Genomic DNA, 20,980 nt, shown 5'->3' on the forward strand with positions numbered 1-20,980 from the left:
GACATCCATGTCTGGAAATTCCACCTGCATTGGTTGTTTATCTGGTAGTGGTGCTTCAGCCAGTTGATTTGCAATTACCTATCCTTTGATATCCCAGTGCTCTATGTATTGGATATCAAAGTCATAGAGAATCATGACCCATTTAGCCAGTCGGCCTCTAAGAGCTGCTTTGTTGAGTAGATACTTGAGTGGATCAATTTTTGCTACCAGCTTGATTGTGTGAGATAGCATGTAATGGCAAAACTTTTGAGAGGTGAACACCACAGCTAAGCAAGCCTTCTCAATGAATGTATAATTTATCTCATATCTATTTAATGTTCTACTGATGTAATATATAGCTCATTCCTTGCCTTCTAGATCTTCTTGTGCTAGCAATGCCCCTAGTGATACTAGAATTGTTGATATGCAGAGGATGAGCGGCTTGCCTGCTATCGGTGGTACCAGAACTGGTGGATTCATTAGATATTACTTTAGCTGGTGAAATGATGCAACACACTTGTCTTCCCATCTGAAAAGTATGTTCTTATGTAGCAGATGATTTAATGATAGACTTTTATCTGCTAATAGGGCTATGAATTTCCTAATGGATTGTAGTCGTCCTTGTAGAGATCTAAGTTGGCTAATGTTCTTGGGAGGTGGCATCTCCATGATGGCCTGTACCTTCACTGAATCTACTTCAATGCCCTTTGCAGACACAATGTAGCCTAATAGTTTGCCTGATGTGACCCCAAAGACACACTTCTTAGGGTTTAGACTAACCTTGAACTGTTCTAATCTTTGAAAGATTTTATCTAATATACCTAGGTGTTCTGCCCAGGTGTATAATTTAGCCAGTAAATCATCCACATAGTCCTCCATGAAGGTATACATCATATCATGGAAGATTGTCGTCATGGCTCTTTGATAAGTTTCCCCAGCATTCTTTAAGCCAAAAGGCATGATGTTCCAACAATACGTTCCCCATGGATAGGTGAATGCAGCTTTATCTTGATCCTTTAGAAATATCTTGATTTGATTATAGCCAGATAAACCATCCATTAATGATAGCATTGCATGGATTGTTGTTAGCTCCACAATTATGTCGATGTTGGGCAAAGGAAAGTCATTCTTTGGGCATGCTTTGTTGACATTTCTAAAATCTGTGCATATTCTGATGCTTCTGTCCATTTTTTAAGCTAGTACAATGTTTGAAATCCATTTAGCATAGTCTATAGGTTGAATGAATCCGACGTCTAATAACTTCTTTAGTTCAGCTTTGACCATTAATGCCACATGCGGATTCATCTTTCTTAATTTTTGTTTGATTGGCTTAGCTCCTGGAGCAATAGATAAATGACACATGATCAGGTTCAGATCTATTCTGGGCATATCAGCATAGGACCAAGCAAAATTGATTTTCTTTTCTTTGAAGAATCTGATAAACTCTGGTTGTTCCTCTTATGTCAATGGTTCTGCTAGGTGTATGTTTTTAGTTGTTGCTTCTATACTGATGTTTATTGATTAAGTTGGCTCAATCAATATGGGTGACATTTCTTGATAATGTTTTGGAAGAGTGTCAAGTCTCCCATCCTTAGGTGTCTTAAAAAGGTTTTCACCCTCAGATGCATCCTTTATTTTGACTTTTTTGTGATCTAGTGTTGCCATTGACTAGTTTTCAGCATTAGATCTTTTGTTTTTTCATTTTTATGACTGAGAGACTCGGCAATCTCCTGATTGCAAATATCATTATTTTGTTCACTGGTAGAACATGTTTCAGGTTGACTATACATAGATACTAGACAATGGACTCATCATCTGGGAAAATAGGTATATCATGGTGTTTAGGTTCTTCCTAGTCTATGAGATCAGGAAATACGAGTGATAAAGAGTCATTTTGTGGGTCGAGATCGGTTGTGGTAAGTGTCATGATAGATGTAGCATTATAGTTGTTTGGGATGTTAGTTAGGTTAATGATATTGTCAAGGTCTTCGATGGTATCATCTTTGGTGTAGACATGTTCGTAGTGTTGTTGCTTGTTCTCCTTAGCCTCGTAGATATATTGTTATCTGAATTCAAGTGATTGAGACTATGTGCCTTGTCCCTCCTGAGAAAGGGGTGTGTGTGAATGGATAGTACCTTCCTCGACATTCTTAGTAATATTTGAACAACTACCCCATTCATAGTCATTAGAATCAGTTTCATAAGTATTGTCCTAGAGTCTCTCACTGCTGCTAACAGGTATGTTGTAGGGTGAGAAAAGATCTCTGATAGTTGATACCAGTCTTGTATTTTTCTCTGATTCAGAATCAGAGCCTTCTTGTACCCTTTTCTTTTGTTCATACACTGTTTCTCCTTGGAGAGTAATGATTTCTTCGGGTGGTGACTCTGCCTTGTTTTGAATAGGTTCATGTACATGATGCACTTTCTTGTAAGATGCTTCTTCCCTTTGAATGGCTAGTTCCTCTTGTCATTTCTCTTTTTCTTGGTGTTCTCACTCTTTCCTTGTTGTTTCTATTGCTTGGTGTAGTGCCTCTTGCCATGAGTTCTCATTGTATTTATTTTTTGTTTTCCACTGAGGTATTGATATTTGTTTTGTTTTTGCCTAGGTGGTATGCTGTGTCCATACCCTAGTCCTGTTTTGTCTTGTGAAAATTGTGAAGGAGGTTCTAGTGGTTCTGTAATGCCTTCTTGACGCTTTCCTATATGTCCTTTTCCATTGTATCCCATCTATTGCATGATTCAGAATCCTTTTCCATATTGTTGTGTTGGTATGGCCACCTCTAGAGTAGTAGCTTTGACCTCTTCCTCATCCTAGTATAGCCAACTAAGGATGTCTTTCTCTTCTAATTCATTTGCTAGTGTGCCCAATTCGATAAATTTTCCATCAAACTTGGTGATGGGTTGTGTTTCTTGATGTGTCGATACAAAAGTTTGTCCATGAGATTTTGGTGATGTTGGTAATTTTGATAGACATATGGGTTCGAAAGAGTATTCTCGCATGCCTTGATCTTTGATTTTCATCTTTTGTTTGAAGTCCATGGATAAAGACTTGATTTTTTCTTGATGATGATCTAATGCTGAGGAAGCCAAAGCTTCCCTATTGTGTGGAACCAAGATGTCTTGAGATGCCCCCATAGCATTACAATGTTGAAAAGGGTTATTATCAACAGATATTGAAATTTCTTGCCCTTTATACAAGAATTTGACACACTAATGGTATGTTGAAGGCACTGCTTGCATTTCATGTATCCAAGGACGACCCAATAGAATATTGTATGTTAAGTCTAAGACTTGGCACATAGTGTCCCTTTGTATTGGTCCTACCTGAATAGGTAGTATCATTGTTCCTTTGGATGACCTTTCTTCATCCTCATAGGCCTTGATGGTGATCCTCTTGTTTGGTTCAATAGATTACTCAGAAAAGCCCAATGCACAGTACAGATATTGAAACCAACTCCCCCATCTATTAACACTCTTTTATCTTGATGTTTATAGACTAAGACTTCGATAAGGAGTAGAGTGTTATGCGAATGATTCAAGGAGACATTATCATGTTCGAAAAAGGTAAGGTTATGAGGCGTTGTCATATGAGCCACCATGGCTTGGAATTTATCAATGTCCAGATCTTGAGGAATGTTTGTTTCAACCAGTGCTTGTTCCAAGATGTCCTTATGTTTTAGTGAGAGTTTGAGTAACTTGAGTATGGATATTTGAGCAGGAGTTCTCCGCAATTGATCAATGAAATTATATTGAGTCTTGGGGATATTGGTGGATGTTGATGTATGCCCTTTCAAGACATATTTTTTGAGCCCTGGTTGTCACATTGATTGATGCATGCTCTTGTTTGTTCTTGATTTTATGACATTTTTTTGTTGCCATCAGTCGATATGTGATTGATGGTGTTATTGTACAAGTGATTTATATGAGCTCCTCCGATATCATTTGATGATGAAGCTTCTCCCTTGTTGTAATTTGGAAGAGGATTTTTAAAGGCATCATGGTCACCATATGTTTTGAGACCATCAACTATTAAATCACTTCTATCGATCATATCTTGAATGATGGTCTTAAGCCTCATGCAATAATTTGTGTGATGCCTTATGTTGCAATGAAAATAATAGAAATGTGAGTCATTCCACCAAGGTGGTTTGACCTGGGGTTCAAAGTTGTTTATGACCGGAAATGTGATAATTTTGTTTGCCAGAAGTTATTGAAACGTTGATTCTAAGGTTTTCCCTAATGGTGTGTAGATACGTCTATTCGGGAAAGTGTTGGTGTTACCTCCTTGGTTTGTATTATTCCCTTGGTTAGGATTTTTTCCTTGGTTATTTTTGTTGCCTTGGGGTATTGTTGTTGGTGTTTGAAATTGAAGATCCTTGATTGGTATTTTGTGGATAAGTGTTAGTGCCTTGATTAACACTTTTTTTTATTTTTGTTAGATTGTGGATTACCTAATAAAGCTAATATTGTTTGTTTGGCCTTCATATCATTAGCATCAACTCCTCCATCATTAAAAACATTTTTTTTTCTTGTCCAAAATCTGGATTTGTCTAAAGTGTGTTTGATGAGTTAGTTCCTTCCTTAAAGAATTTCAATGTTCATTTCTTGATGCAAGCTTCCTCTACTTGGATTATGTTTTCTATCAATTTGGAAAAATATGGTATGCATTGGAGTTTGAGTTGATAATTCATCTCACTATTTAGATTATTGATAAAGATCTCCATCTTTTCCTTTTCAGGCATGTCTCAAGGATATCTTGAAACCATGTGTCTCCAATGCTGAAGAAACACCATGAATGTCTCATTGTTCTTTTGTTTGGTGTTACATACATCCAGCATGGTGATTGCATGTTGAATATTATAGGATTATTGTGTGATAAATTTGTTTACCAACTCATCAAATGATCTGATGGGAGGTGTAATTTTAGACAACCACTCCATTGTTTGCCCCGCCAAACTTCTTGGGAATAGCCTCACTAAGTAAGTGTCATCGTGAGAAAACTCTAGGCTTATGGTAAAAAATTGTTGAACATGATCACAGGGATCACTTTTACCATCATACTTGTCATACTTTAGTATATCTGAATTTGGGGGAAAAGGTACCATGTTTAATCTCATATTAAAAGGATAAGGACATATCTCATCCAAGGAGTATCGCACTGTGGTCCCTTGTTGCATGTTCTGCATTTACCTTTGCAACATTTGGATTTGTTGTGTAAGAGCGACCATGGGTGAATTTGAACGTTGAGGGAGAGCTTTCTCCCTTTCATTAAGATTATCCCGAGTTCAGGAATGGTTGTGTTTGGGGGTGTTATTTTGTTCATGTATGATTTCCGGGTTGTGTGTTTCTTCTTCTCTTTGTTGGTCTTAATAGGTGTAATTTCTAGACCTTGTTCTAAAAATTCATTCATCTACATTTCTTAATTTTTCAGTATTAAAATCTTTAGGAAGTCTAACTCCTTTTCTAGTTAGCATGAGTATATATTTTTCCTCGTCTACTTCAATAAGTCTTTCCATGAGCCTTTGGAATGAGGGGTTTTCTTGACACTCTTGGAGAAGTTCCTCGGTGATCTTTGTATCTCCCATATTAGCATACTCATCAAAAGGGTTGGATAATCTACAACCTATACTTGATTCTGGTTGTGATTCCCTTTGTTTGTTTCTCTGAGAGTGAGTCACAATGGGCATTTAGTAAATTTCCACCATGATGAATTCTTCATTTTCTATGGGAGTTATGGGTGGTGTTGGTGGTTCGGGTTGAGCTTCATTATATGTGATACAAAACTATGGTAATAAAGTGGGGTTGATCTTTCCTCCTCGATTTAGGCATTGGTTGAACATCACTTTCTGAATATAAGCTCTATTTCTCAAAGGTTCTTTGTCAAACATGTTTGTTTTGCCTTGGATATACAATCGCATGTGACACAAGAATGCATGATGTGATGCAAAGAGTTGATTGATATAGAGAAACTTATTCCTTTTTGCAAGTGTCTTAGAACTAGGTTGTCTCTTCTTCAACTTAGTTTTGTGATGAAGACTTGTTCTTCTCAAAATATGAGGAGTGGTCATACACGAATGATCAATGGTTTCCTTTGATGTTGGATTGTGATACTTTGTTTAAAAACTCAAGCTTACTTTATCAAGTAGAGGTTTAGTTAGATTCACCATGACAAAGTGTGTCAAATGATATGGATAAAAGTCTCCAGATATGGAAACTTGATTTGACAACTTAAGGATTAAACTTGGTATGTTGTTTTGATAGAATCCGCTAGATGGTGAAATTTTGATCAATGTTATGATACTGCCTGATTTTGGTTGGATGAAGTCTTATCATGAGCTATTTTAGGATTTGAAAAATTTTGTTCTAAGGATGCTTGTTTGATATTGGAATTTCTTTCTTGGATAATCTGATTCAGATTTGGACTGCTGTGTTTGACAAAAGACCCAAAAGGGTATTCAGGATTGTTGATGAAAATTTTCTAAAAGGTCCGATCAGCTCTTTGTTTTTCTGGGTTTTGAATATGCACTAAGATATAGATTGGATGCAATAATAAATGTTCTATATGCGCCATAGAAATCTCTCTATGTGCTAAGCTACCTCTTCTACACACTAACTAAGATTTGTTTGAAACTATTTTGATTGGAAAGGTTCCGCGCTAATATGTCCCTGAAAAGCGCTAGTGTTTGAGCTGAATGCGCTAAGATATATCTCTTACATGCTAAGTTGATGTTAAAATGCGTTAGGCTAGTATCACAAAGCGCTACTGGAAGTTTACTTGGTCTGAAACTGGTTATGCACTAATGTGAAGGCTGAGAGTGCTATATCTTGGTTTATATGCGCTACAGAATGGTTGATATGCCCTAGGAAGTTACTCGTATGCGCTAAGCTGCCCTGATTTCTTTGATCCTGTCATTTTAGGATTTTTAACACTTGTATTTTTAATGGATGATTTTTTGAAAAATAAATTGCAAACACGACACACAAAAGAGATAACAAATTTTGCATATGCTAGACAAATAGTGCATGTTCTGTGAGGATGTGTTCAAATCCTCGATGTTTTCACAGGTTTAGATAACAAGTAAGACAAATAAAATATACTCTTTATTGAAGGGTCGTCAACAATATCATAGCCCACTAGTCTCGATACTCCGTCAGCTCAAACAGTCGTGTCACCCCCTACGGGGCACCCGATTTTTTGTCTTTTACCATAAATTAACTCAAAGTGAATTTCTTCACAATTGAGTAGTTATTTTGGGAGATATATGGTGAGTGATCTTGGGGCGGATTCTTCCCCACCTATGCACTATGATATTGAAGATGTTTGGATACTGACTGGGCTCAAATTTTCTAGTGCTAAGGTTTTTGATCAGGCTTTGGTTCGGTCTTCAGTGATAAATTCCCTCAAGAGGCTTCCCAACCTTTAGAACAAAGGCTTTACGTATCTTAAGGATATTGGGGGAAGGCTAATCACTGAGCAAAACCATTGAAGGGGACTTTCGTCAGCCTCCACTTTTGATTATAGTGGGTTGGAACACTTGGCGATAAAGTCATTTCCCACTTTGGTCGTTCCCCTCTTACCGACCATTAATGGTGCTCTAAGAGCAACTCAGGAGGGCAAGCCTGCCAAAGGATTTAATTGCTTGAAATAAAGAAAGCATGAAAGAGTGGTTTGGCTTTTTGGTCACCAAGTTAAGGGGAGAGCATATACCTTCCACTTTGAAGACAAGGCAAACAAGATTCTTTTTATCCTTCAAGGCAATGATTTGCTAACTTCTATTTGGAGATTTTCCTCCAAAAAGAAAGGTGTTCTTTTTAACTTTGTATATCAATGATTTTCTATTTAAAAATTGGAAATCCTAGTCAACAAAACAAATCGTAAATTTTGGTCAACAAAAGTAAAGTTGATAAATGAAAAATTTCTCTATTGCCTTGCACAAAAATAAAGACAAGGTTCTTTTTATTCTTTGCGATAATAAAAATGGATCCTTTTATGCACCAAAGGAAGGTGAAGTTCTTTATCCCTTTGGAAACTGAGAAGGAAATTTGTTTTGTTTCTTTTAAACCCAAATTGAAGTGTTTTCCTAACTTGCAAGAAAAAAAATCATTTTGTTGTTCTTTTTAATCCAATCAATGAAGTTCTTTTTATAACCTAAAGGAAGATGTTGTAGATTTTAAACCCAAAAAGACAATTGATATTCTTTCCAAACTTATAGAAAAGTGAATTCTTTTTACTTTAACTAGAAAGTTAAAAGAACTAAAATTCCTATCTTAACTTAGTCCAAACCTGCAAGAAAATGGTTAGCTACCTGCAAGAAGAAAGTTAGTAAAAAAACCCAAAATCTGATGTGGGCTTACACAAGCCTAAAATTATTTTCCCTCGGTTAAAGTTTAGTGTTTTTCTTTGTTACAGTCATGCACTAAATAGTGGCACACATGCGCTACAAGAATTCACCAAAGCCCTAATAAAAGGTTCCAGTGTGCTACTCTAGTTACTGGTTGCGCTACGTTGTTTGTTCCAATATGCGGAGTAAAAACCAAAACATTATTCGCTAACATAAAGTCTAGATGCACCAAGGAATGGGTCTCATGCACTAAAAAATGTACCAGAAGTGTTAATAAAAGGTTTCAAAGCACTGACAAAAGGTTCCAATGCACCAAAAATATATTTCTGTATGCTTGCAATCTTTGTCCTGTATCAAAAACGATAAGATTAATGGGGTCTTGCCCCACGGTGGGCGCCATAAATGTGTGTGGGAAATGTAGGTGATAGAAACATAAAAGTTTGATTCCAAAGTGTCCACGCACCAATGAGACTCTTGGTGCAAGTTATAGGAGCTATATCAAATAGCTCAACTTCCCAAGGGGTGTCCCATTGTTCTCTATCTCATAGGATCCCTCAAGTTAATGTTTTTGCTCCCAGATCACTGAGCAAAGTGACTTAGGAATGACAACTCCAAGAATGAGTGATGTTTGATTAATTTAGCATGAATGCATTCCTAGATAAGCATGATATTAAATCTATGATGATTTAAACTAGCATAAAAGATGATGATAAGATAACGGATTGGTGAACTTATCCTAGCATGATATACTAGTCTAACATGGATATGCTATGATATTTAAAATTACTTCTAAAATGCTATTAAGATGATTTTTATCAAAGAGAGGCTAAATGCTTAGTAAAATGACTATAAATTAGATGCATGAAACTTTGATATCTCAAAATGAGAGAATGAGAGCTCTATTTAGAGGGAAAAATAGGGCAATGGATAGTCAAGATTGGATAATCTTAACAAGGGCCAGGATTGAAAGTTATCAATCCATGTTCACAATTCTCACCAATGAAATGGTGGCAATTGTCAACAAGAGGTTGCTTGAGAGGAGATAAAAGCAGCATTAAATTCTTGAGAAGACATGAAGGTTACCTTAGGAGGTAAGGGTTAAGGTTAGGTTAGAATTATCCATTGGATAAAGCTTTTACCCAAAGGATAAATTCTTGTGCAAGGGTTAAAGGGATAACCAAGGTTAAAGCCATGAATGCTTGATGAGACCCTTAGGTTAGATGGGGGTTGAGTTAGAGAGAAAGTCTCTAGTCATGCAAGAAGGTTGAGTTAACCATTAATGGTTATGTAAGAGCCTTTAATGGTTTGGACGACTCTGAGGGTTAACTTGTTGAGGACATAAACCCTTTAATGGTTTTCAAAGACTTTTGAGGCTTTGAGTTGTGACTTCCCTTTGCTTAGGAATGTGACAATATTTAGAAGATGGATTATTCTAAATTGGAAGGGATTAGAAGAATTTAGAAAGGGATTTAGGAGGCAAGTGGGAGATGTAGGAAAATGCAAGTGGATGGAGGAGGATTTTAATTAAAATAAATTACTTTATCTCAACAAAAATAGAAGCAACTTGCATAAATACAAGTGAGGGATTAAAATAAATAAATTAGATTTATTTATTTGCAAGGATCAATTTAATTAAATGTAAATGTAATTAAAAGGGGAGAAATGGGGATTAATTAAATAAAGTGATTCATTTAATTAAAGGCTAGAAAAGGCTTAGGTGAACTTAATTAAATAAATTGAGTAACTTATTTAATCAAATAGATGAATGCGGAGAAATTAATTAAATAAAATTTAATTAATAGGAGGAATGGGTTTAAAATAAATGTTAAATATTCATTTAGGAAAGTGGTCAGATTTATACGTCTATAGAACTAATCTTTACTATGCAATCAAAATTTGCATGACACATCCCTTATGCCATAGCCAAATTTCATCAATTTGAGCAATAAAACAAGTCTTCTCATCGGAGTTCAAATGGAACATATCTCCTTTGGTTTGATTTCCAGATGCAATTTTCAATACAGATTTATTGATAATCTTGCATTTTCCATCTTTGAATTTTAAATGAAATCCTTTATCCACCATCTATCCTATACTCAAGAGAGTATGCTTCAAACTTTCAACATAATAAACATTGATAGTATTGTTCTTACCATCCAAGGATATTGTTCCTTTTCTTTTGATCTTGCATGTCTTGTTGTCTCCAAATCTGACTAGTCCACCATCAAATCCTTGCAGAGTTAGGAACTTCCTCTTATCACTGGTCATGTGGTGTGAGCAACCACTATCTATAAACCATTCATCTTTCTCTTCAATTTTAGCATCTAGGGCTTTCTCCTCAGTATGAGTTGTATCTTTTGGCAATTGCCACTCATTTGACTAGTTTTATATGTTGTCATTGATGGAAACATGTTCCAACTTTCATTCCTTGGTTTGGCTTGTTCAGCAGCACCGACATGTATCTTCACCGGTAGGAAGGATTCTATGGGTATCAACATTGGAGGCCGACATGACTTACAAATAGGATACCGGTATAGGAGGCTGACATCATTGGGAGATCAGGCAATCCTCAATTGATTTTGATATTTATGTATATATGTAATTGAGCCAACATGTGTATTCATTTTGCAATTATCTATGTAGGCCAACATGATTCATGAAGGATTGTTAGGGTATATAGGTCAGTTGATTAGATCATTTTTGAAATAGAAAAAGGGTAATGAGGATTTGTAATGTGAAGATCTATATATGAGGATATTTATGTACGTAAGAGGTTATTCCGGTAAGGGTTTAGGGTTTCATAACCGGAACAATTAGAGCTTGAATCAGAAACTCAATCAGGCATAGCAAATGCATTAAATGAGTTCAGTTTTATGTTTTGTTATTCAGAGTGATTGTAGTCAGTGAGACTCTTTTGTGTTGAGCAATGTGCTCTAGGCTGTAAGCCTTCATGCATGTGCAGGCCCCCATATTATGTAATATCTCTTCATATGGCCTGTGGATTGATATTGTGGGTCACAAATCCTATCGTGGTTTTTCCTCTTTGAGGTTTTCCACATATAATTCTCTGTGTTATGGTATTCATTTGTATGATTGGATTTTTAATTTCTTTACTTCTTTCAATTTTATATGTACTAGTATACCAATTTGTGAATGCATGTTATAATAAGGTTAAAATTGAATATTCTGGTAAAACGCTGATTCACCATCCCCTCTCAGTGTTCTTGGATTCCAATAGTATCATTGAAAAGATTTGGAGATTGATCCTTGATAGCAATAAAGACCCAATATTTTCCACTACTTGAGCTTCCATTATCAGATCCACTTACAGGTTCATCAACATCAAAATCATGAGTAATACCAAAATCATCATCACCAACATAGTAACATGATTTGTCTGTATTCTTTCTATATTTAGGTTTGATCTAATATTCTAGATTAGGTTTATAATTCCTCAAAAATATTTCATGATTCCTTTCAGCTCTTTCAGGACATATAGAAGCAAAGTGACCAATCTTATTGCATGAAAAAAATTTAAATGGAACTTTTTCTTCATATTTACTTCCAACTGGTCCTTTAGGGATTCTTCTGCCAATTAGAGCTTCCAATTCTTCAATTTATTTGTTCTCTCTTTCAATGTCTTCCATCTCTTTAGCATATAACTCTTTCCAATCTATCTTCTACTTACTGGAGGTAGATGTTGTAAATGTAGCTTCTGTTTTAGTAGCATTCTGATCTCCAAGCTCTTCAAGTTCAAAAGTAGTCAATTTCCCAAGTAATGTATCTCTAGTAACAAGGGGTATTTGACATTGTCCAGAGTTCATTTATTGTAGTATCTTTCATTTTGTAAGTCAGAGGTAAAACGCTTAGAATTTTTGAAATGATCTCATCCTCATTAACTGTTCCACCACAACATTGATTCCCATTACAATCTCAGTCACTCTATCCATGAAAGAACTTATCTTTTCATCTTCTTCCATATTCAAGTTTTTATCTCACTAGGTAACCTTCAATTTTTGCAATCTTTACTACTTGGTCACCTTCATATAGAGTTTCAAGCTTCAACCAGATCTTCTTTACATTTTCCAACTTTATGACATTCGACAATTTTTCATCTAATAGGGCACTTAAGAATGCTTCTTTTTCTCTGACATCACTATCGGCATTCTTATGTTCATCAGTAGGTGTTGGTGTTCCAGAACTATGATCATGATGTGTATAACCTTTTTTCATTATCCCCCATATCTCAACTCCAAGACATCTCAGATGAATCCTCATTCGCTCCTTCCAAAATTTATAATTTGTACCATCAAATCTGGGAATCTCCTTCTGGTAGAAATTAGATGAAGAACTTGATGCCATTAGATCTCCTCAAGTGGTTAGGCTTCTACAGAGAGGACCTTGCTCTGATACCAATTGCTAGAATGAATTGGAGGAAAACTGAGAGGGGGGTGAATCATTTTTCCACAAGTTAAACAATTATTGCAGATTATAAACCTTCTACCAGAGCAAAATGAGAACAACATTGTGAAAGATAAAGCATGAGAGTACACAACACACAACACCAATATTTTGATGTGAAAAACTTGGTGAAGGGAAAAACCATGGTGGGAAACCCTACCCACAATTAGATAATACTTCTACAACAGTATGTGAAAATATTACAATGGGGATTGAACTTGCAATCAGGCCAATTGCCTAGAGGACACTCCTCAACACAAAAGGGAAGTTTCACTGACTTATATAATCATCAGACTACAATATGGAGGAAATCAATTGTGGAAATAACATCTCCTAATGCTTGGTTACAATTCCAATTAAGCACATTGTCTATAACACAACCGGAGGACTAAATCCTCATACAACTTGATCAACAACCTCTATCAACCTTGCAAACCTTATCTTGCATATATATATATTCGTTAATCGCTCATCTATGTGTCCAATCCATCCATCATTCATGATCTACAATGAGATCTTACAATCATATGTATATGTTACATAGACCTAAACAAGTAGGTCAGCCACCCTAATATAAATTTATCATTACAATACATAAAACAATAATTGGATCACAACCTATGTTGGCCAAGGACCCAAATAACATCCTCAAATGATCAAACACTTCTGGAGAGGATTCTAAATCAACTGCAACATGTTATACTGAACGGGAAAAACCCTTAGTGTCAAAAACACAAAATATCCTATTGGACCCAAATAGGATCACTAAATATTCATGCTAGACAATGTGAAGCCACCAAACAATTAGGACAAAATAAAGAACACCTTTAGCACGTTAAGAACCATTTCTAGAAGCTGCATCAAAACCACTTAACCATTTCATCAAATATCACCAACCAAGACCAAGAACATCAACCAACAGTCTAGAAAATTATCAATAGCTTCTGGAGCACTAAATCATGAAGCAACTGAATATGACATACATATAATCATCATGAATATCCTTCCAAAACCAAATCCAACAATCTGAACATACCAGAGCAGAATCTCTGATAACCTGTGCCAAAACCATGTCCAACCAGAGTAGGTCAGCAACCAACTAGAGTAGTGTTGACATCAATGACAACACATAATCAATTCTTGCATATTGCCAACACCGTTTGCATCAATAGTAGTCTTGGTTAAAAAGAATGATGGTACAATGAAAATATGCATTGATTATAGGGCTTTGAACAAGAAAAAAATTAAGAACAAGTGCCCAATCCCCAATATAGATGAGCTAATTGATGAGTTACATGGAGCTTAGTACTTCTCAAAATTAGATTTGATATATGGATACCACCAAATTTGAATGAGGTAAGAGGACATTGAAAAAATGGCTATTAGGTGTCATTTTGGGTATTTTGAGTTCCTAATGATGCCGTCTGGGCTGAGGAAGACTCCGACCACTTTCCAAAGTTGCATGAATTGGGTGTTCAAGGAGCAAGTGATTCAATTTGTTGTGGTATTTTTTAGTGACATTGATTTTTAGTAGGACTTGGGAGGACCACATACAAAATTTAGATGAGGTATTGAGCATATTGAAGGGTGTTTCCTTTTACGCGAAGGAGTCAAAGTGTGATTTTGGGATGAGAAAAATCCTTTAACTTGGTCACATTATTAGTGTAGAGGGAGTGAGGTCCGGAGAAGGTCAAGGCTATTATGGAGTGGCCTACTCCTACCAATCTAACAAAGCTCAAGGGGTGCTTTGGTCTCTATGGGTTTTATCAAAGATTTGTTAAGGGGTTCTCTTAGACAAATGCACTACTTATCGATTTGACTAAGAAGGGGGGATTTGTTTGGTTTGATTCAGCATAAAAGTACTTTGAGTACTTCAAATAGGTGATGTCTATATATCTTATCTTAACCATACCAGGTTTCTCCAAACCCTTCAAGCTAGAGTGTGACACTTCAGGTGAAGAGATAGGAGTAGTATTGATGCAAGACAAGCACCCCATCACATTTAAGAGTAGTAAGTTAAGGGGGGTCGAGAGGAGCTATTTATTTTATGATATGGAGATGTTTTCCATTATGGATGCCTCGGCCAAATTCAGGCTATACTTGGTTGGAGGTAAGTTCATCATCAAAATGCACCATAACAATATCAAATATTTCATGAATAAAAAAGACCTCAATGACAGGAAACAAAAGTGGGCTAGTAGATTGTAGGCGTATGATTTTGACATTGTTTATGTCAAGGGAAAAAAGAATATAGTTATTGATGCACTCTCTAGGAGACCACATATATGCTCTCTTATGGAGAATTATGTTGATTGTAAGGAATTAATTGCAGCTGAATATGCCAAAGATCTATGGGTAGTAGGAATTATGGAGGGGGCAACACAAGATGATAGTTACTTAGTGGTCAATGAGATGATTATGTATAAGGACAATATTTATTTGGTACCTTCTTCATAATTTAAGGTAAAGATTTTGAGGACTTTTCATGATATACCCATGGTTGGACACCTAGGTTTCTTTGAGACTTATAGGCATATTCGCGAGAGATTCACTTGGAGATGGCTTAAGAATGAAGTCATCAAGTATGTTAAGGAGTGTCTAATATGGCAACAAAATAGAATGATCATACATTTCCAATTACTCTACTTTAGCCATTGCTCATTCCTAATCACAAACGGGAGTGCATCTCGATAGATTTCATTACAAGATTACCTAAGGATCATGAAAATGATAGCATTTATGCGGTGGTTGAGTAAATGATAAAATTTGCCCACTTTTTTGCTATCTCAGCCACATATACAACAACACCACCTATAGTTGATTTTTTTTTCAAAGAGGTCTTCAGATTGCATTAGTTGTCCAAGAGCATTGTCAGTGACAGGGACAACAAGTTTTTGAGTATCTTTTGGGTAGAGCTATTTAGGTTGAGTAGGGCTAAGCTCAATCCTATTACGAGCTACCACCCATAGCCAAATTGACAAATAGATATAGTTAATATATCGGGTACAAAGGGATACCTCAAGAGCTATGTTTCTAAACAACAAAGAGCATGGGTTAAGTGGTAGCACTTAGGAGAGTATTGTTACAGCACCACTTACCACATGTCTACCAGGATGACACCCTTTATGGATTTGTATGGATATTTGGCTCTTAACTTTATGTATCTACTTTTGGAGGACAAAAAAGTGCCTAGAGAAAAGGAATAGTTATAGGAGAGTTGATGTTGGCATGTTGGCATAATTGATGGAGATGATGGTGTACCGGTAAGGGATTGTTGGTGATGATATATTGATGGACTGTTGGTGTTGATATGATGCTTGATGATTAGTTATTTGTGTTGTCATTGATGGAAACCATATTTATCCATGTTTCTTTATTCTTGCTATGTCATCTAAGTCTACTGGTTAAGTCTAACTGGTAATAAATTGAATTGGATTAAGTTGGAAAGCAAAACTGTCAAGTGATAGTGAACCGGTAAGTAGGAATAGAGAAGGAGATGGTTGCGGTTGAGATCCATGTTGAGTCAAGTGTTGTGGTTTGACATGTGTACTTATGAAATCATAAGGAGTCTATGACATGAACCGCATCATGTTTGGATAACTGGAAGTCATGTTTGTAATTGACTGATGTGTAATTAGCTAGGGTTTTAGAACTGGTATCAAGATCTTTGACCGGTGATGATTTATGGTTTGGCGGTGATTCTTTTCATGTTCATAAGTTGATGATGACGTGTCAAAATCTGTGTGAAAAGATAAGATGTTTTTTCAGTGCGTACAAAGATCGAATTTCTCAGGAAGCAACGCAGTGCTTAGCAGAATGTGTTAGGGGTTTGACAGCTTATCAGGTTGATGTGCAGTGATGAGTTATATGAGGCCCTACCCCGACTCAGTTTGACATTTTTAGTTATTTGCATATTGAGACTATTATGGATGCTTTATTTTATGCTTTATGGACTTAGAACTTATATGATTCCATGATTTGGATCACACTGACATATGTTGATGCTTTATTTTATGCATGATGATTATGAAACTTTAGATATGTTACTAGAATAGAATTTACATTGTGATGGTGAATGTCATTATTGGAAATTTGCAGGATTTCATTTTGATGATAGAAAAATGATGCTTATTTATGAATGGTTCAATTTTGGAAAATTATGTTAATTGCTTATGTGAAATCGAATTTAAACGAATGAGATATTGAATTATTGTTGCCAAATGTATGAGTGTTTGATGTGTAATGAAATCCATGTATTTGATTATGTATAATTGTGATTATTTGGAGTTACTAATGTGTTAATTGAGATGCGCAGGAAAATTATCCATGTGACCATGGAATTTATATGGAGAACCAAGCCTAGACCAATGTGCGTTTGTTAAGCCGGGAGTTGTCTATTTGGAGAGACAACACCCCATTGTAATGTATTTTATTTGTGAAGTGTATAATGCTTGAGTGTTAAAAATTAATTTATATGTATATGTGTGATCCTACAAGAGACAAATTCCATGTGTGATTTTTATATTGTATTTTTATTGTGTCACTTGACACATGTGCTGATTAGTGTCATTGATTTTGACTTGTCTCTTGGAGGGAGTTTTGTTTCTACCAAAGCCATTCAAAAACATGAGTGTGGTCCCAAATTTTGCCTTGGGTAGGGAGTCTTGGGAGTGGTCAACTCAAGTTTGACCCGTAGGTAAACTTCAGTTGGGTTTCCAAAGGGTTTAATGGACTCCTAGGGTCAGTTTTAAGGCTTTTCCAAAGGTCCAAAGGGTATACCTATGGGTTAGGGGTATTTTGAAACATGTGGCTTCTCCCATGTGACTATGTAGTCACTTCAAAAAGTGGTATTTCCAAGATGAACGAAAATTCAACTTAGAAGGTTCCTCCTAGGATAGACAACCTTCTCTTTTGATGTCAAACTCTCTTCCCCATCTTCTTCCGCCTTTTCCCTTTCCAATTTTAGTATTGTGTAAGAGTTTGGGAAGGGCAACCAATGGGAACTCTCACCTCACCCAAGGGGTTGGGAAGTGTGTGAGAGGCCTTCTTAGGCAAGAATTGGAGACTTAGTGAGTAATCACCCACTCTCCATTTTTGGAGATTATGCCTTGAATTTAAAAATTTAGTAGGAGAATAGAATTTTTGGGAGGAATTTGGAGAAAAGTTTGTGTGGAATTGGGCAGCTCATCCCCAACTAATTTTAGCAAACCTATTCGCAGGATAAGGTTGGTTTCTTCTTACCTCCTCTTGTTTATGTTGTATGTGTTAGTTTATGTTGTTTTGTAGAAGAAAAGAGTTGCTTGTAAGGAAAGTGTTTTATGAAGTTTTTGTTGAAGTAAAGAATGTGTAGTTTTCATTTCTATGTGTTTGTTTTGTGTTCTTGTTGTTTTTGGGAGTGTCCAAGATCTCCTACTCTTGGGAGGGTAGGAAGATCTTGGGGTGGAAGGAGTATGACAGCCTTGGGTGAGAGGCTCTCCTTATGGAGAGTGATCTCAAGGGTGTCCTTTATGACCCTTGTTGCATAGCCTTGTGTATGCATTTGGGGGTCATAAGGGGAGTAAATATGGCCTTGAGCCTTTTGGGGGGCATAAGGATTGTGGAAGTATTTTGTTGCATTTGTATTGCCATGAGGTGGCTTGTGTTGTATTTGGCTTGCAATCTCCCCATTGGTACTTGGTCCACTTCCACCCATGGAAGGATCATCATGAATGTGGTGAAAGTGAAGCTTGGGATGGGTAACTTGTATGTTGAGTGTCTTCCTATGTTTTTTGTAGAGTTTGCTTGTTTGTAACCCGTCTAGTGCTTGGTTCTCCAAGCTTAGGGGTGGCTTCTAGTAAGCCTAGGCTGGGAGGTGAGCTCTCCATGGTCAAAGATGTGTTTTATTGCAGGTTGCATGGGATGGGAAAGGAAGGATTAAAGAGCTATGTGGCTGCTTTATGTTGCAGAAAAAAGTTAATAAGACAATGTATTCACTTTTGGAGTTTGTAAAGGAGAGAAAAAGTGAGCTAGATTGTGTTTATTTACAAGGAAAGAAGAATTTTTGTATTCAATATTAGCTTGTAAAAGAAAGAGAAAGTCATTGTTGTGTTTATTTTCCAAAAAAGTAAAGCAATGTATTTCTATTATCATAGAAAGGAAAATGTAGTTGTTTTAATTTCAAAACCCCTTTGTAACCATGCTCATTTGTATCTACATCTGTTAATGAAATACATAGTATTTTTCCCTACTTGGGTAGTTTTGCAAAAAGAGAAAGAAATGTGTTAGTTGCATCAAATCTTCATGTTTTTCATTAAAAAAAAATATATAGTTGTTACTCCATATTTCTTTAAGATAAATAGTTTGCTGCAAATGTAATTAAATCTGTATTATTTTTCCATTCCAGCTGAAATGAATCCTATGCTAGATAGTCTAATTCTTTATCAAAAAAAAAAAAAGACTTGCATCTAGTTTTATTTTATTTGGCAAAAAAAATAAAAATACATATTAAGTTATGGTTTAGCATGCAGTGTAAAAGCCTCATAAATTTGCTTAGGTGAGTGGTAAATAACAATATATATATACAAACTGAAAACAGATATGTTTTATTATTAATTCTAGTTGCACCTACATTTATCTAAATATTTAAACATATATATATATATATATATATATATATATATATCTTATGCTGTGAATATTTTATACCCTTTAAGCACCGATTTAAAAAGAAATTGCATCTTAACATTGCAGTTAAAAAAAAACATATTATAAATTTCTGAGGGTTTTAACCTTGTTTTAACACAAGGTAAAAACATTTAATACAATAAACTGCGCTTTGGACATCGCGGGGGCCGCAACACTTGGGCGGCGGCGGCGGCAGCCTGTGGCACCTGCAGACTGCGGGCGGCGACGTCTGCAGCCTGCGGGAGCCGCAGCCTGCGGGCGGCGCCGTCCGCAGCCGGCGGTGCCCCGCGCTGTCGGCATTACCCCCCGCATTACCCCCTCCGCAACCCGCGAGAAACTAAGAAAAAAAAAAGGGATGGCGCTCGGCCATCTCCTCCGCTCGGCCCTTCCTCCGCCCGAAACCCGTTAAAACATGCAAAAAAAAAAGAGGGTTGGCTGCGGATCGCCCCTGCGCGCTGCCTCTCATGGCCGCCGACTCCCCCTTCACCTGCACACACTCACAAATAAATAAATAAAAAAAAAGAAGGGTTTTCAAACACACAACCCACACACACAAAATGGTGAGTAAGGTTGTCCACACATGCCCTAACCCTATTTTCGGGTTAGGGAAAACATATTTAGGTTTTAAACTAGGAGGTGTGTGTGGTGGGGGGGAGGAAGGGGTTGTTAGTAAAATAAATTTATAAACACCCTTTTTCATTTAAACATTTTTATGAGCCTAAAATTAACTGTTTATATATAAAAGAGGATTAAATTTCTTGAGAGGTTTAAATTCCTTTATTTAATGGGAATCATATAGTTGATTTTAGAATTAAGTAATGTTTGTTTTTCTTTCCCTTTTAAATTAATAATGAATGTAGAAGAGATTTTATAAGATGATTTTAATACTTGGTGGGTAGACTCAAAAAATATATATAAACACAAAATTATTTGTAGAGCCAAGAGGGCCAATTTAGTCTAAGGTTATAAAGTATTTTTAATTCATGGGGTTTTCATTTTAATAAGGCGTTTTATTAACGAGGATAATTAAACTTAGAATCCTAGTGGATTAAGAAAGATAAGATAAATTTTAAAACGTTTATATTTGAGATTAATCGTTATACTTGAGATTTTAATTATTTATTAATGAAGCTTAGTGATTTCCCTTTTTGGAGAAATATTAGCTCGTTGATAACTTAGTGAACCTTGTTACCCAATTGAATTTAATTACCTGTTCTACACAAATATAGTTATAACCAAACCAAGTTGTAATATATTAGTTAAGTAAGTCGTTAATTAGTCAAGTATTTATAAAAAAAAAAATTATTCCGTTCGTGCCCAAAAGTTGGGCATGACAAGTTACGATCATTCAATGACTGTAATTGTCTTGTAATTTGTTGTAGTGATATATATGATGATCTGTAATAATTTATAATTATCTGATATGATCTATGATGTAGATTCATTGTAGGTTAGGGTTTTGTAACCAACCTAATTGTAAAATGTATTTAGGTCGAGTTTGAGAAGGTTAAGTGTGTTGGTGATCAAAGAAGTGT

This window comes from Cryptomeria japonica, chromosome 11, assembly GCF_030272615.1.
Source record: "Cryptomeria japonica chromosome 11, Sugi_1.0, whole genome shotgun sequence".
NCBI classification, from domain to species: Eukaryota; Viridiplantae; Streptophyta; class Pinopsida; order Cupressales; family Cupressaceae; genus Cryptomeria; species Cryptomeria japonica.